This window comes from Parasteatoda tepidariorum, chromosome 1, assembly GCF_043381705.1.
Source record: "Parasteatoda tepidariorum isolate YZ-2023 chromosome 1, CAS_Ptep_4.0, whole genome shotgun sequence".
NCBI lineage: Eukaryota > Metazoa > Arthropoda > Arachnida > Araneae > Theridiidae > Parasteatoda > Parasteatoda tepidariorum.
The window spans coordinates 83,874,174-83,888,030 of record NC_092204.1 but is presented as its reverse complement, the minus strand read 5'-3'; the positions used below and the strand labels follow the sequence as shown (position 1 = coordinate 83,888,030).

At 29.6% G+C, this 13,857-nt stretch overlaps 1 long non-coding RNA gene across 1 annotated transcript; it reads left to right on the top strand.

Annotated features, from left to right (window-relative positions):
- The first annotated feature begins 6,722 nt into the window (after positions 1 to 6,722).
- LOC122272165 (uncharacterized) lies at positions 6,723 to 12,761 on the top strand. Its single transcript, XR_006226818.2, has 4 exons — positions 6,723 to 6,847; positions 8,859 to 8,928; positions 9,824 to 9,980; positions 12,404 to 12,761. It is a non-coding gene; the product is annotated as an uncharacterized lncRNA (long non-coding RNA).
- Positions 12,762 to 13,857: the final 1,096 nt, after the last annotated feature.

Below are 13,857 nucleotides of genomic sequence, written 5' to 3'. Positions count from 1 at the left end.
CAGTAAATTGCTTTCGCTCTGTTTAAATTGTATATTAAAAAGCCGTTTAGTAAATAGTATCCTTTTTTTGTCCATTTTCCAATTGTTAAGCATTTAAACTTACAACAAAAATATTACATTGCTAAGTAATTGTACAAAACGTACACGGTATTTCACTATTTTCATTCAGTATTCAATCGCTCATTCGTTAACAACACACGCATTTCTAGTAATAAAATTTATTGAATCATCAGGCTTTTCATATTTGACTCTCCTAATGTAAAAGTAGTTCTTTTGTTATATTGTTATTTATTATCTCCCAATCACGCAAACAGATAATTAGGCGCAATTTTTTTCTCACCAAATTCCATTTATTTATTATTTTAAAGAAAGCAAAAAATTTAAATGAATTATATTGATTCAGTTACATGGTGTTTCATGATATATTTTGTAAAAGAATATTATAATGCCGCTTATTATTTTCAGAACTTACTTATTCATATAGCAACATAGATGGAACTCTGTTGTTGCATTTCTGCGAGATGTAGAATGGAGTGCGTGATATTTTTTAGAAATTTAATGGTTAATAATTCTTGTTTTAAAAATTGAATACTAATTTTTTTTATTCCATCGTTTGTTATCTTTTTTCAATGCCTTGCCTATTATGTTTGAGCACTACAACTCCTAAATTCTAACAAGTAACTACTATTGTTAATTTTAAGATTTCACTAAATTCTTTGAGGCCTTCTGGTGTTGCCATGAATCGCCACCAAGACTACCTTTTTGAATCTTCTTTTTTTACTGAGAGCTCACGTGCGTGCACTTAGAGTCTACAGTATTCTCCGAATGCCCCCTGACGTTGGCGGGAAGGGGTTAAGCTTTGATTCCATCGTATTTCCTGTAAATTTGTCTACTTCGAAAAAATGTTCGGGTTAAATCACGACAAAAAGTACTAGCACTGAGTATTGGTACTATTTATCGTAAAATCCATTTTTACCAATACATGTAACGGAACAAAAATATCTGATATACTGTAAATTGATATACTAATATACTGTCTGTATTAATGTAAAAATTACAATTTTATGGTCAAAAGGATTTTACAATGATGCACCCGAGTTGCTGGGGCTTTATACTTTAGCTTGATCTGAAAATCTTTAGACTGTGCACACACATCATTCTAATGTCATGTTTCTAAGTACTAGAGTTTTTTCTCAGTAAAAACAAAATGTCTTCCTGTATCCCGTTGTAAAAATTTCCAGATCAAATCACGACAAAAAGTACCGGCAATGAGTATCGGTACTTTTAATCTTAAAATCTATTTTTACCGAAGCATGTTACGGAGCAAAAAAACTCTGATATACTGTAATTTTTACTGTAATAATTACAGTAAAATCACTGAATCACTCTAATTATATAAATATTAATGTAAAAATTACAATAAGGTAAAAATGGATTTTACGGTTAAATGGATTTTACTATAATGCACCCAAATTGCCGGTACTTTATACTTTAGTTTAATCCGACATTTTTTAGAGTGTACAGATCATTCTAATTTTATGTTTCTAAGTAGTAGAGTTTTCCAGTATTAAAACAAACTGTAACGTAAAGTTGGACTCCTAAAACAGTGGTGGCATAATTTAAAATTTTTTTGTATTGAATAATTGTTGAAGAATAAGGCTTTCTGCTATGAAACTGTTACTAAGAAATATTATTTTTACATTTGTATTCAAGATTTAAGTTTCACTCCTCGTTTAAGGATTTTCTCAAAAAATAATCGATTTAATCTAGAGTTTGTTTATAACATCCAAAATCATAAGTCATTCTTGATAATTCTTTTTGTTGATAAATTATATATATTTTTTGATAACTTAAAGGTAAAGAAATTTATACAAAAATCAAGAAAATTGCAAATCATACAAAAAAGCAATTTAGGATACATTATTCTTAAAAGCAAACAGTTATTGTTAAAATTGCTAAAATAATGAACTATTTAAGCAGCTAAGCAGTTCAGTGGAAAAAGTTTTTGAAAAAATCAATTTTTGCAAAAATAAATTTTCGCAATCGTCTTTTATGTCAGTTATGAAAATAGTGTACCATGCCACAGTGGCTTATTTCTGACCAATAGTGCAGAAATAAACCACAGTTTTAATGAATATGAAATACGTTGGAAAAATAATTTATTAATGTTTGAAAAGTTACTTAAGTGTTGTATTAGCGTTCGTAAAAGCATGTTCATTCTGTGAATTATTCATTGATTTTAAAGAAAGTTTTCAAAGTTATCGTTGTCATATGAAATAAAGCTTTATTGAAGAATAATGTTTTGTTTAATATGATTTTTTGCATACCAGGAGTGTAGCATTTTTTAGATAATTTTGTTACTAAGTTCTAATGGAAGATTTAGGCTTCTATTATAATCATATATTATTAAATTATTACACATTAAAATATGTATTATTTTTTAAAATAAATATTTTCATCTACTGTAAAACCGTTGCAGAGTGGAATGATTACTGAAATTGTTCCACGCCTAATTTTAGAAGCTCAAAGCTATGATAACATCAGGTTAGCAGATATTGAAAACTCTCAATCAACTCAACAAGGGGGGGGGGATAAACAGTGATAGAAGAAGGACTAAAAATTCACAATATATAGTTTTTCTTGAAATAATATAGAAATTCTCTGTGCCAAATGAAATGTCAACCTTGTGGGCAACTTTCAAAGGAAACATCCTGGTCAGCTAAATAATTAAACGGATTCAAGAAATATTATTTTATATCTTCAAACATTAATAGTTTACTAATGCTATTTTAATTATTGAAATATTGGCTTCAAGAATTTTAAATAAGTTGTATAAGTATAAGAAAAACTTTTAGGACAGTGACATTTAAGTAATTTTAAAAACCATTTAAGAAATTGTAAATGAAGAATCTTTTTTAGATGCATAGGGTAAATTATGACTTAAAAGTATGAAAAATAGCAACTTCCTATCTTAAGCCGATCTTGTGACATTTCGTTTGAGCATTGTTAGGTTTTTAAAGAATGACCCATACTGGTGTAAATTTGAAAGTTTGCTTCAAGTAAGGCACTCTAAACGTAAATTCTTTATCTTCCTTCGAGGAACTGCCTTAAAGTGAGAGATTTCCTAATTGCATTTTGATTATCATTTAATTATTTTACCTTCTGTTTAAATGTGGACAGTTTTAGGCTTTGAAACTTTGTGTCGTTTGAATTTATTTAACGATTGATACAGAATCTTTTTAATTGTATAAATAATATTTTTGTGCTCGAAAAATTCCATAATTATATTCCATATCATCATTGAGAGTGATGTCGCTTTGTTTTATTTTTCTTTCAGTATAAGAGAAATTTGCTTCTGTAAATTTTGCAAACAAGTATTGTTTAATACTTATCTTTAAGATTTTTCCAATTTTGGTGCAAAATTATAGTTTAATAAAATCTGTCAAAAAATATCATAGAGTAGACATTTTTGAAACTTTAATTATAAAAGTAGCTTTCAAACTAAGACTGAACACAATTTCTAGTTAATATTTCTCTCAGTGATTTTTTTATGATATTTTATATTTTATTTTCGATACTTGATTTAGTGATTTTTTTTTGAATTTCTAACTAAGATTATAGAAAAATCTAATAATATGAAGTCTCACTGAATTATACAACGAATAATAAAAAAATGGTTGTATATCAGGTGCCATGAATGTGTAGGACGGTGATATTAGGGTACCCCAGTACTTATGTCTTTTCGGAGGGAATTAAAATAATTATTACCCTAGTACTTATTGTATGTTCTTTCGTATTTTAGGGTTTTGTGTAAAAATATATAATAAAATTCTAATAACGTATGAAATTATTTTTGAGAACTACAATTAGGTAATTTTGGTAAAAAATTTTTGTATTAAAATGCAAATTTAATAGAGAAAAGGAACTTGTTTATATAGAAAAACCATAAACAAAATGCCTCATTATTATTGACACCAATGTTGCTCCGATAATTTTAGTAATAGGTATATTAATTGCTATCATATTAATTGCTTTTTTTATTAAGTACTAAATGTACTAAGATTGATATCGAGATACCTTTGAGAAAATAGGTTTTTATGGCCATGGAAAGGCATATATGTAATATGTACTGTTACCTCTAAAATTTAGGTTTTACGCTATGCTGTGATCAATATATTAACTTTGGTAACAGTGTTACCCAGGTTCAAAAAAAAATCAACAAAGAAATTACTTGAAACATTTAACATTTACAACCAAATTTATTAAAACAAAAATTTTTCGAACAAAAGCAAACTTAAATTATTTCCAAATGCTACTAAGTAGATATCACATAATAACTAATTATTATTTACTTCAGGTTTAAAATTTAGCAATATTAAATTATATTTTCAATAAAATGCAAGCAAAAATGAAAGTCACAATATTCCCTAAATCCTCTAAGTACGATTAAAAATAACAGGCACATTTGTCTTTAAATCTAGTAGAAACAATTAAAAGTCAAGGTAAATTATTTTTTTAAACCTGAACTAAAATCGAACTTAGAGTTTTTAAATTTAAATTAAATTACGGACCGAATCCCTGGAACGCTTACCGGTATTGCCGCCGCCAGACCCGTGTATCAGGTCAACATTCCAGTTTCTGATAGACAGCACACTCAAACTCCTTTCAGGCTTCCTTCTAGCATGGCGGTAAGCACCCGTGGATCAGCAATGGGTCGACTTGGAAAAGCAATCCGATTCCAACCTTGCGGATCCGGCCTAACTTCGCTTATCACTTTCGTTCATCCACTCAGCGGCTCCGGTCTTAGTTCATTCATCATCTCAGCTATTCTTCACCATCTCTTATCCTTGTGTCAGCAATGCGAATGAATCTTAAACAGACCTTTTCTCCCACGAGCAGCAGCGCAACACCCGTGAACGTCACAACAAAAGAAAAGTTCCATGATAAAAACAGTCACAAATTGAATGATACTTTATAAAAGTGATAAAACAGTACAAATATAAATAAACTTAAATACACATAATTCATTCCAAAAATCTAAGTTTTAAAAGATAATTAAAATTTAAGAACAATACTACTATTATGAAATTTAAAGGCCTGGTTTCTTAGGACAGGACGCCATCAGCTGGAAATCAGCGCCAACCTCTGATTGATCCATTCGTGAGTTTGATAGTATACGTCATCGAACGCTCATCTTGAACTACAATTGCCGTCCAACTCAACTGCAGTTGGATTACAACGTGACGTTAACCACAGAAGCAATGGCGGACAACATCCAACAGCACATTGAAATCAGCCAAGATTTTGATTTTGACATTAAACACAGCTTCTTCATTAAACATAACACTCTTCATTTAGCTCAGCTATAATGTGTTTTTCTTGGACAAAGCCATTATTTGTTCTCTAAAACACTGGTCGACAGTAACAAAATCAATACAAATTCGAAATAAATATTTGTTTACGTTATTAACGCATGCGCAATGAGAGGTAATGTCTGCGTTGGACCGACTGCTCACGCTGAGCTAACAAAAAAGTATTTTTTTGGCATCAGCTCTACGTCAACTTTCCGCTAACGCCCAGATAAGGCTCTAGTTCTAAGAAACCAAGCCTTGAGCTAACAAACCAGTATTTTGTTGGTGTTAGCTGGACGTCAACTTTCCGCTGACGCCCAGATAAGGCGCTTTTCCTAAGAAACCAGACCTAGACTTATAATAGGGGTGCCATCTGGAAGCAAAGCATGTTTTATACCTTCAAAACTTAAAAGGAATTTGCTAATAAGCAGAGCTAATCAGTGCATTGAGGAAATAGGCGAACTATTTCAGCTGAAAAAGTAAACTCATCTTTCAAAACATTTATCAACAACAACAAAAAAAAAAAAAAAATGCAATAATTTTTATTTATTACAATACCATAATTTTTGATTATCAAGAGTTGACAATGAGCAATAGTATTGTGCAATAATATAACCAATCTTTACTTTGAAGGGATGAACATCTACAAACATGTTTTGATTAATCTGATAGCATAGGGCTACCAGGAAGGGCGACAAATAATAAAAATAAGAAGATTGTGTCGGTATATATCTTTCAGTTTTGTTCATGATCTTATACTGTTCATTAATAATGATTTACTCATCAGTTACTTCTTTTTTCATCCGGTACGACAAACATGCATACAATAAAATGCAGTGTAATCACACAGTCAAAGATGCAATAGATAAAGTTTATTTAAATTAATTAAAAAAGAGGAACTTAATTAACTCATATAATGATTTTTAAAAGCACTTAAAAATATAATTGGCTATAATAAAATTGAGTCAGCACAATTTAGAATGCAAAGAATCAAATACATCTTACTAAAAATGCTTTGAAAATAACCTTAATTAATGAAATGAACAGGCATTTAGTTATCCATTAAAAAACTTTTTCTTTCTGTAAAATGCAATGTAATCACACAATCAAAAATGCAGTAGATAAAATTTAATGAATTTAATTTAATAGAAGTATTAAAAGTATTATTTAATGCCTTTTCAAAGCAATTAATAATATGATTTTTTACAATAAAATTGAGTCAGCACAATTTAGAATGCAAAGAATCAAATATATCTAATTTAAAAATTTTAAAAACAACCTTATTTAATGAAGATTGGAAGATATTTAATGAAGTATTATTTAATGAGCCTTAATTAAAGATAATTTCTTTCAATTAAATAGAGTATGATATCAGTAATTAAAATTTGTTTTTGCTGTTTGTAATGGAAGTTTTATTCTGAACTATATATACTAGATGTCTTTCTACAAATTTCATGAAATTCATTCTTGAATTGTTTGTTTAATTTAATAGACTGGTAAGGTAAATCTTTCATATATTCTAAAATTTTAAATAGCGCATATTATTTTATTTATTATTTTATTTCTTATTTAATATTACGCTTCAACGAGAAAGAGTCATAACCATTATATTATTAAATGCTTGTTATTCTAAGTTAATTTTAGGAACCCTGGAAGAAATTTCAGAAGAGGTAGTTTTAAGACAGTGTTCAGCAGAAATCTTCTTATTCTAATTAGTCAGCCACCAGAAGTACTAAAATTTTGAATATTCAGTGGTTCACATTAAATTTAACTAGCACTACTAGTTATTTTGTAGTTTTTAGCATATGTTTCTTTACTTCATTATTTTTTATGTGGTATGTTTTAATTATAGAAAAAAAAACACCCTGGCCATTTTATCTCAATCGGGTTTTTAAAAGGTGTGTGTTCTCTATTAATTTCAGGATCTCGTAATGAAAGTTTATTTCGAGATGAAGATTAAAAATTGGGTTGAGCAAACATCGACTGTATCTTATATTACTTTTAAAAGTTCTGGACTAGATCCTGAATGCTGGCACTTTTTACCATAAAATCATCCATTTTAATCGTAAGATTTTACGAAATAAAAAAAAAATTGGAGTTAATATAATTTTTTTTAAAGTCACATTTACTGTAAAATCACTGAATCACTGCAATTAAAATAATCTTGCAAAATTTACGATAAAAATGGACTTTACGCATGCTACTCTCTTACTGTCAAAAAAAAGCTCGGTAAATCTTTAACCAATGTTTAGCGCAAAGTTTCTCATTTTCCCAAAGTTTAGAAAGATCATCTTATTTTAGTTACACCATGAACTGTGAAGTATGATCGAGAAATACTTCCATGGTGCAACTGACTGCACCAAAATTTAGTAAAAGACACAAAACTTTGACGGTGATTATAAAATGAACGATATTTGTTTACGTCTTCTTTACAACTTGGTCTCGGAGTATCGGGCATATCTAGAGGAAGCCCAAGCAAAACGGGACACCCGGGCAAGACGGGACATCGCTCTTTCTTCTATGAAAGTAAATATTGTTGTTCTAAATACGCACAAGTTTTTTCGTCAGTTCACAAGGTGTTACCGAAATGCAAGTATTGTTTTGTTTTTCTTATAACGTGTTAAAATATTTTTCCAGGTTTGTATGCTGTTATTATTTGTTTAATACATTGCAATAAATTTTTCAAATTTGTGGCACTGTAGTGTTATTATTGTACAAACATAATAAGGAGTGAAAATTAAAATTTATTTGTTTAAAAAAATTTGCAGCTAATTTTTAAAAAAAATGTACCATCCGGGCAAGATGGGACAGCCAAAGTAGAATAAAAATGTAAAGTAAAAATTAACCTCTCCGGATTTGGCAAAAATCATAAAAAATAAGGTAATATTAACAACAACAAAAATATAAACTAGCAAATATAACTTAACAAACTATTTAAAAAAAATTATAAAAGTCATTTATAATTAATTAATTGACCGACTATATTTTAAACTTCTGGTTTTGGCCTCTTCTTATGCAGTAACTGTGATGTTTAGGAACGTTTTTTTGCACTTTCATCATTTTTTTGTTCTTTCATCAAAGCACCCATTTTTTGTTCAACCTTCTACTGATATTTGGAGTTAGGGACAATACCAAAAAAATGGTAAAATGGAGCTCCATTTTATGTAGACTGCAAATGAATAAAAATTTTTGGTTCATCGTTACTCAGATTTTTTAACGGTACAGGGTGCCAAGTACTTTTAACCGCAGTTTGATCTGTAATTTTTTACAGTGCAAAAAACATTAAATAAGGAAGTTCACTTTTTATGGCTTTCATCCCTTCTTTGCTCTTTTTCTTCTAAATAATAAGTGACTAAAATTATAGATGGTTTTTTCTTTTATTCAAACTTAAATTTTCTTTTGATACTCCTAGTGACCTTAGTTTTTTTCACTTCATTTTTGAAGAGATTTAGATTTATTCATTTCGAAACATACCGTATAAACTTCAGTAATTCTTTATAATTGCAGTTAAGCTGAACGAGCAAGATGAAGTTGGTTACTTTTCTATTGCTGATAACTGTTTTGGTCATAGTGTTAGGTAAGCATCTAAACAGTTTTGAATTACAATTCACAGAAATATTTTAATACAGAGTAATTCTTTGACTATTATGGAATCGAATACTTGTTTAATCCCATCCTTTTCGCTCCCGTGAAAATGACGGGTTGAGTTTTCGCCCGCTTTTTTTCGCTTCCGTGATATTGACGGGCTGTAGTGATCAGTAGTAACGCGCCAATAAGAATAAAACTAATTCATTTCTTTTGCCCGTAAAAGAATTTTATTTCTCATTTACACACCAGATAGCAGTACCAGGATATTGTTTAAGGTAATTGTAGATAGTCAGTTTATTTTAAACTAGATTTCATCACTAATCAAATACGTAATACAAATACAAAAGCCAGAAAAATAGGCACTTGTATGATTGTTTTCTTAAAAATGAACCGATCGTTAAGGGGTTAAGTTAAACAACTTATGATCACACTGAAGAAAAAATTCTGACAGAAAAAAAACAACACATTTTTATAGTAAACCCTTTTATTAAAAATCATAGACTTCCGGTATTTAACTCCAAAATTTACGGCATTTCAATCACTTTTTTGATATTTTCTCTGTTCGTTGTCATAGTCAGTTTAACAGAAATTCTTGATTTGCAGAATTATAATTCGTGCCACATACTTTGTAAAAATACAATTGTAAGTAAGTTTATTAAGCGAAAATCACGATATAAATAGCTGACGTTTCTTTATAAAGTAAAATTCATTTGGTATTTGGTGTTTGATGACCACTCCTTTAATCAAATGGAATGATATTATATCTCATAATCAGAGAGAGAGAGAGAGAGAGAGAGAGAGAGAGAGAGAGAGAGAGAGAGAGAGATTACTTCTGTTAAGTTTGTGACGTTTGTTTTATTTATTTTTTTAAAATTATATTTTAGATTCAGTCGTCGAAGGAAAGGAAGGGCATGGTTGCCCTAGTAACGAGAAGGAATGCATCAAACATTGCAATCATATAAACAGACGTGGTAAATGTGATAAAGAAAAATGCATGTGCTTGGAGAAAAAACGTCCACATAGACGCGTAGTGTCGCATATGTAAGCAAAATGTTCTGAGAGTTAAAACATGCCATAGCGCATATGGTTTAATAAGGTTTATGACACATTCTAAAATTCAAAGCAGGCAAACTGTCAAAGCGAATGAAATTAATATGGTATAAGTTTTGAGTGAAAAAAATATCGTCAGAAAGTGCTTAAAATTCAATGAGTTGTACAGTGCGCCAAAGAAACAGACCACTCTGCATAAATTTTAACCTAATGATCGGATTTCCACATTCTAAGACGCAATCTTAGTGGCTCGAAGGAATTACCTAATTAGTATGTGCAGAAGATATTTCATGTTACGAAATCAGACTCAAAATGTATTTTTTCTGTATAAATATGTCTTAACTTCAACGGATTTGGATTTCTGATCCCCAAAATATAGGGGGTAGCGTCAATGGGGGAAATATGGTTCCTATAATTCGTTTAGGAGAGCGTTCCAAAATTTGGAAGCCATAATGTTACTTTTTGGGTATTTCGCAATATCTCGAGAACTTTTTAAGCAAATTGAAAAATTTTTGCACATAATTATAAAATTCGTTTATCTAAATTTGATTCCATGCAACAAAAAAAAGTACTTTTAATAGATAATTATTTCATCACTAGATTTAATAATGGTAGAAAAAATTTGGAAATACAAAAATTTTTATACAATTTTTGCACTGTTTTGAAGAATGTAATTTTATAAAATAAACTGCAAAATTTGAGCGAAATCGATGAAATAGTTCCTAAGAAATAAAATTTAAAGAAAGTCAGATTCATTAAATTCGATTTCTCAGGAAGTATTCAAAGAAATTTGCTCAAATTTTGTAGATCTAGCTTACGGGTAAAGATAAAATCTCCAAAAAGATAAAAGGCCTCCGTATGAGTTACTATGAATGAAAAATCCGAGACTTGAGTTGTCAGAACGTTGTGGCATTTCTCTCGTCTTCCCACAGCCACTCTTTTTTTATTTCCCCCGCCACACCGCACTTTATTCTCATTACGTTGCACTTCTAAATTGATCCGTGTAGAGGACTTCTCTCTATTAGGAGGTGTTGGTAGAGATCGCAGTGATTTCACACTAGATCATGCGATCGTAAAAGGTCTGTTCAAGATGCTCCATCGGATAATAAGGTTACGACTGTAATGGGAGACAGTAGTTGAAAAGTGAATTTCGTAATATAATGTTGGGGTCGGAATATAAAAGATAATCCGTTAAGGCCTGGTTTCTTAGGACAGGACGCCATCAGCTGGAAATCAGCGCCAACCTCTGATTGATCCATTCGTGAGTTTGATAGTATACGTCATCGAACGCTCATCTTGAACTACAATTGCCGTCCAACTCAACTGCAGTTGGATTACAACGTGACGTTAACCACAGAAGCAATGGCGGACAACATCCAACAGCACATTGAAATCAGCCAAGATTTTGATTTTGACATTAAACACAGCTTCTTCATTAAACATAACACTCTTCATTTAGCTCAGCTATAATGTGTTTTTTCTTGGACAAAGTCATTATTTGTTCTCTAAAACACTGGTCGACAATAACAAAATCAATACAAATTCAAAATAAATATTTGTTTACGTTATTAACGCATGCGCAATGAGAGGTAATGTCTGCGTTGGACCGACTGCTCAAGCTGAGCTAACAAAAAAGTTTTTTTTTGGCATCAGCTCTATATCAACTTTCCGCTGACGCCCAGATAAGGCGCTTGTCCTAAGAAACCAAGCCTTGAGCTAACAAACCAGTATTTTGTTGGCGTTAGCGGGACGTTGACGTTCCGCTGACGCCCAGATAAGGCGCTTGTCCTAAGAAACCAGACCTTTAGATGACACTTGCTTGGTGAAAGTAGAAAATACAACAGATTCTATGAATCCTTGCAATTAAAAACTTTATACGAAATCTTCAAAGGAATGACTACGAGCAGACATTAATGAAATGGATTCACATCTCGGAATATTTAAATTCATATTGATTCTTAGTGAATCACATAATAAGAAGATTACGTCGGAAAATTTTTGGGATTTCATCAATATCTGCAATCGCAATGCTAATCCGAGTGGTAAAGTCTTCTGTAGATTCAACCAACAGAAGACTGTCGTTTAAGAATGCAGTCGTCCTTCGAGGGATTATTTCATTCCTGAATCGTAAAACAACCCGGTTTTAAATGTTTACGAATCCTTCCTCTACCAAAATTAGCCTCGATAGTAATTAGTCAGATTATGAAAAAAAAAATTTCTTTCTCATTTTGTTCTTTCAAGCCTGATTTTTTTGAATAAATTTTTTTATACTGATTTTAAAAATATATATAAAGGGGCTTCTTTTTGGAACATTTTTCGTATCACAAAGCTATTCTTGCTATTATAACAAATTAAATTTTAAAAGTTAACTGTTTTCTTAACTAATCAACTATTCTTTCCAACTATCCTTCTAGGCATGCAGGATAGTTGAAGTTAAAGGAGAAGACTGATGCCTTCTTTTTCCTGAAAGAAAAATTTCGAAGCACTGTAAATCGACAAGATTAAGACGCCAAACTTGGGTTATGCACAAAAACAAAAAATAATATTTCCTTTATATCGAAATCCAACTATCCTTCTAGGCATAGAAGAAGGATAGTTGAAGTTAAAGGAGAAGACTAATGCCTTCTTTTTCCAGAAAGAAAAATTTCGAAGCACTGTAAATCGACAAGATTAAGACGCCAAACTTGGGTTATGCACAAAAACAAAAAATAATATTTCCTTTATATCGAAATAAATTACTTAGCAGCAATAAACTTTACCTGCTGTAATAAATTTCGTTTGCTAAATTGACTATTTTTCAGACGATCTTAAGTGATCTCGGGGCAATATCTTTTATCTTACTTAAAATCACTACCTTTATTTATTAATATACTTTTTATATTATTTATTATTATTATTTATTATCACTACTTTCATTTAATATTATTCATTTACACTTTTACTTATTTATCTTTCCAAGTATTTAAACTTCGACGATCGGACTTAAAAAGAGAGCATCTGAAAAAAACTTTAATTTTCTTTTCTAAAAAAATTGATTACCAATTAATATGTTTTGTTCAATTTATGTTATTTTGAAAATTTAATGTTACGAAAACTTAATTTTTAAATTTTTTTTTAATTTAAGTATATTTTTTTGAAAATTTATTTTTTAAGTTTACTAATTTTATTCATTTTTGAAATTTAAAATTATTTAATAAAGTAACTGTTTTTTTTAATTTTGTCATAAAATTTTTAATTGTTATTAAATTTTGTTCTGAAAACTTCAACAAAAGTTTAATATTATCCTTGTCAAAAAAAAAGGAATAAATTGAAAAAGAAATGAAAGTAGAAAATAAATGATTATAAGTATCTAAAGCATTTCTTGGGCATAAAAAGTATAATAATGTAATATTTTTTTAAAAAATTTTATTCCTATTTAAAAGATAAAATTGCAAAATTTTCCGATTAAAAAAATTAAAGTTTTTATTCTTAAATAACTTACACTTAAAAAATTGAATGAATAAATAGTATGTGAATAGTACTTCTAAAATTTATATAAAATACTTAAAATAAAATACATTTTTTATAAAAACGAAAACGCAAAACTCTCATCAGCTTTATATTACCATCATACACTTAGCTTTTCAATTGAGTCTACGAAATGGTTCGTATGTCAAAACTCTAATTTGATCTCAGTTAGATTATGATTGAAATCTTATGAATGGTATTTCAATTTACAACTAAATTGCTGCAATCAGCAAAAAAATAAAGAGGATAAAGAAAGTTAAAAATAAGGAGAAAATATGGAAAATAATAAAGATTAATGAAAAGAGAGGAAGAAAAATCATTAAAATAAAATATTTGTAAAAAAATATTAAATATATATATA